The sequence below is a fragment of the Vigna radiata genome, chromosome 5 (genome assembly GCF_000741045.1).
Source record: "Vigna radiata var. radiata cultivar VC1973A chromosome 5, Vradiata_ver6, whole genome shotgun sequence".
NCBI classification, from domain to species: Eukaryota; Viridiplantae; Streptophyta; class Magnoliopsida; order Fabales; family Fabaceae; genus Vigna; species Vigna radiata.
The window spans coordinates 35,360,501-35,365,437 of record NC_028355.1 but is presented as its reverse complement, the minus strand read 5'-3'; the positions used below and the strand labels follow the sequence as shown (position 1 = coordinate 35,365,437).

Below are 4,937 nucleotides of genomic sequence, written 5' to 3'. Positions count from 1 at the left end.
TTTCCATGGCTACATTAGCTCAACTGATTACCAGTGGTAATGTGATAGTGTTGTTCATGGTAATTAAAATTGTATAGTATTGAAAATTGAAGAGGTTAATAAGAATGAAAAAAATTAAGGGTTAAATATGTTTTTAGTCTTAATATTTGGGGCGATTTTGATTTTAGTTCTTTTAATTTAGTTTTTCACTTTTAGAAAACTTTAGTTTTAGTCTTTTTTACCAAATTTTTTAACTTTATTTGTTGTTTTAAATGTGTTTCTCATTGAAGTAAAAATTTGTTTATAATGAAACGTGCTTGAAACAGCAAATAAAGTTAAAAAAATTTAATAAAAAAACTAAAATCAGAATTTTTTAAAGTTAAAAGACTAAATTGTACCTTAGTTTGAAGGATCAACTAAAATCAAAATCGTCCAAAAAAAATATAAATATTTAACCCAAAAATTAACAAGGAGAGTGAAAAAAGGAAGTTGTTTTGTGGTGTGCATGGACGCCAGGTGTCTGCTGTAGAGGGAACAAGAGGGTTTCAGTTTTGTGTGGCCATGGACCATAGATGGCATAAGAAAAATATTGGTATTTGGTTTGGGTTTATTTATGATTGGATATTTTTCTTTGGCTGTGTTATGGAGAAAGAAAGAAGGTAGTGTGTAAGTGGCACATAGGCATGATAGAGATTCCGATTTGAATCACCGGGTCGAGAACCCGCCATGTGGATTTAGATGTGGTCATCCTCACTTCATTTGATCTTCCTTTCTCTCTCCTATCAACACTCATCATTCATTCAACAACTCCATAACTTCTAATCCCATTTCATCCGTCTGCGATTCACGCGCCACTTCCTCGGGCCCACACCCACGTGCCTTCTGCCACCTAGCCATTCCTTATTCAATTTTCTTTTGCTTCTCACATTCTTCCAAACACCAAACCGTGTATACTGTTTCAAGTTTGATTCCTGTGTGCGCTGACAACCAGCGTCCACGACGCCGTTTCGTTTTCCTGTTCTCCCTAATTTTCCAGACAAGGAAGGTTTATGCTGCTGGCTGGGTCAACTTTGGCGGTTTTCTCCTGCTGGAGAATTTTAATTTTCATTCGCAAAAAAATCTTTTCAAGAAGAATAAGGTTTGCCTGTTAATTCTCCTTCAGGTTGTCGGTACATTATTTTTTTTTTCTTGTATATATCCTATACCGCTTTATTCATCCAGAATTCTTCAGAGAAACTATTTATCAACTTTTTCATGAAAGTGATTGATTATATTAGGATTATTTTGATCTATCTACAGATTAATTTGATGGCTAACGAGTTCAATGCAGGTCTGGTCATGTTCTTTCCATTTTTTTTCCTTCAATATTAAATCCATGTTTTGTTTATGACTATAACAAACTACCTATAATGGTAAAAAGTTAGAAATTTTATCATGTTATGAAGATAGAGAGAATCACACTAATACTCACAGGATAATTATGTCTATATTGTCAGGCTCCACGAACTACATCTACAAAAAAGAGGTTAGGTCACTCAGATTTTCACATTTAATTAAATTAATGACCAATTAATACTTTGTAAAAATATTTAATTGTCAATTATGTTGGCACACAAATTTGGAAACTGTAACATTATAAAGATTCCATACATTGGTTCAAAATTTCTTAACATGGGATATCTTACCTAAATTTTTCCATTAGCTGGTTTAAGAAAACAGCATCAGTTGACTCATTAAATTAGTGTTTTTTATTAGAAAATTGACGAATAATGAACTTTGCCTAAAAATTAGAGGAATTTCAAATTAAATAGTTGAGTGTGTATAACTCATTGCTTCTTTCTGCATCCTAATCTTTCTTATATTCCTAAAATTATACCTATCAACTTTTAGGTTTCAATTTTGACTGGAGTTTAAAATGCTTGACACCCTTGTCACTGCACCTCATTCCTTCCATTTGTATCTCATTGTAGGTCAAAGTAGGGTACTGCTATTGTGGTTGAATAACATGAAGTTGCTGAAAATTCTGTGCTTAAGGTCAAAACAGTCCACCTTGAATTTGAATTTTTGTGTTTGTTGATGTGAATGTGTATTATTTAGAAACTGTTATCTTCCTTGTGCCACGTATATTCCAGTCTCGGTTTTCTTCCTGCAATAGTTAGTTAGTGTTCATGAAAGGGAAATGAGTTATGGAATGTTAGTGTGCGTCAATTCTCATTGTCGGGAGGTGCAAATTTTCCACAACCAGAAGTTGAAGGAGGAGACAAATAGAAAACAAAAAATGTTTTGTTTTTCACGTGTGATGGCATGTAACACGGCCCAACTTATTGGGTTGAATAAAAAATTTTCTAGACATTTCAAACGTGGTAGCTCCTACTATATACACCCCGTTCCACTGCCTTTTTTATATGCACACACTCCCTTTTCTGTTTCTTTTAAAACTTTATTTAATTAAATAGACTTTGTATCCAGAATACCCTCGTATGTACGTATAAAATTATAAACCCTATTATCTAATTATACTTTCATTGTTATTTAAATATTTTTTTCATCTATCCTTTTCCAAAGGTAAAAGTTTACCATAGCTCTAGTATCCAATTTCGTCTTTCGAGAAAACACGAAAAATTAAAAGAGAGCAAATATGTTGTGTTCTTTCTTTCCTTTTTCTAAGTTTTAAAAGTACAACCGAAATTGCAATTCATTCATTACTCTATAAAATTTATTATGGAATACTATCTTGGATTTTAATATTTTAAAAAATATCTCCTGTATAGTATGATATCATGATTACGATATATCTTATATAAAAAATATCTATAGTATGATATCATGGTCGAACGATTACGATATATCTTATATCAAAAATATCTATTTTCAAGTAAGTTTGTTTATATTTTATTCTGTTTAAATTATAAATAGAGTCAGGATCACAAGTCAGGATCTTCCAATCACACTTCATTCACGTTCTACTCACACTTAACTACATCTTGATAATGTTTGATCCAACTCAAACATACAATTGTGATACACAATTCCCAAAACTGCGTCCAGACCTAAACAAAGCGAGCGATCCAGACAATCCAAACATCATAAAACGATAAAGTCACGTCAATCAGGTTAGTCTCTTGGTCCCGAAAAATATCAACCGATAAATCTATCTTTTTAAATTCTATAATATAATTGTTTTCTTAACTTTTTGGAGACTACTTTTTTAGAACATCAAAAGTGAAAATAGTATTTTGAAAAATAAAAATGTGTTCTAAAAATTACATTAGAAGAATATAAAGAAAATGAAATAGCCACGGGCCAAGCAAATGCCATGCAGGACCACCGATATAATTCCACTTGTTGAATGGAACACTACTCATAAACCAAGAATTAAAGTGAATATACTTACCGTACTTAAATTTCTATTCATATTCACTTAAAACAATTCTTAATGTATTTATTATTATTCACTTAAAATAATCTCTAATTACTTACTTTAATGTTATTTTTATTTTATTCTAATAAATTATTCAAGTGATCTAAAATATCTACTAGATATATAAAATTAGTTCGAATTAGATTAGTAACTAATACTATAATAAAAACAAATTCAACAATTATACTTTTAACATGTATTTATAATTTTTTTATAATATTTTACTAAGATCAGTCTAATTATAATTCAATATCATTTAAATTTAATTATTAACATGTTTAAATTAATTATATAATTAGTTGATTCTAATTGAGATGGATCAATCTCTTTTATATTTGAAAGATTTGTCACATTATTTTCATCGTGTTCCATTCGATATATATTGGATTTAATTTATTTTCCGTTTATATCTATTCATTTACGTTCATATATTTATATTCTGATTTTATATTTATATTTCGTTTTTATATTGTTTTAAACAACTTTATATATAAATTGTACTATTTCTTTATTATTGAATAAGATACATAATTTTCATCCTTTCTTTTTCTCATAACATAGTATAAGGAGAAAATTAATTCTTCATCATGTTCTTCCGCAATCAATTTTGTTACTACCTAGATCTTCATCTTCTACCTTTTGTTCTTGGCTTTCCTGCATTCTCTTCTCCTTTTATGGCTACTTCCTCTGTTACTCTCTCATCGTTGCAAGATACAACACACCACATTACATTCACCCTAACGAGAATCTTTCATTGGTGCTTGTTACTCCAGTTCTTAAAGGTCACAATTATCATGGATGAGCTTGCTCGATGTCTTTGACACTACAAATGAAGAATAAATTTGGCTTTGTTGATGGTTCCATTCCTTGTCCAGCTGATAATAATCCCATAGTTCCCGCAGGATGTTAGAAAAAAGAATGAATGAAATATTTTATTTCTTATTCAATAATAAGGAGAGAGTACAATTGATATATATAATTGTTCAGAGCAATATAAAAAAGGAATATAAAAAGGAATATAAGTATAAAAATATATGAACATAAATGCACAAATATGAACAGAGAATAAAATAATTTCAATATCCCCCCTCAAGCTGCAGCATATATATCCTTAATGCTCAGCTTGGACAACAAAGATTGAAATTGTGCTGGATGCAAAGCTTTAGTATGGATGTCTGTAAGTTGTGATGAAGTAGAAATAGGCAGGAGCTTAATTACACCAGCTTGAACTTTATCCCTTATGAGATGACGATCAATTTCAATGTGCTTTGTCCTCTCATGCATGACTAGATTCTGTGCAATTCGTATAGCAGATTGATTGTCACAAAACAGAGGAACAGGTTGTGGCAGAGGCTGTTTCAAATCATGGAGCAAATACAAAAGCCATTGAATTTCACATGTTGTGGAAGCTAAGGCTCTATATTCTGCTTCAGTTGATGATCTAGATATAGTATCTTGCTTCTTCGATTTCCAACTGATTAAGGATGCACCATAGAACACATTAAAACCAGTCACAGACCTTCTAGTATCAGGGCAA

The 4,937-nt window shown here is 30.8% G+C and overlaps 1 long non-coding RNA gene across 2 annotated transcripts; it reads left to right on the top strand.

Moving 5' to 3' along the window:
- Positions 1–469: 469 nt before the first annotated feature.
- LOC111241711 lies at positions 470–2,376 on the top strand. 2 transcript variants are annotated; one of them, XR_002668057.1, is made up of 2 exons: positions 470–1,504; positions 1,950–2,376. It is a non-coding gene; the product is annotated as an uncharacterized LOC111241711 (long non-coding RNA). The 2 variants fall into 2 exon arrangements; XR_002668056.1 differs by having other exon boundaries at positions 1,870–2,376.
- Positions 2,377–4,937: the final 2,561 nt, after the last annotated feature.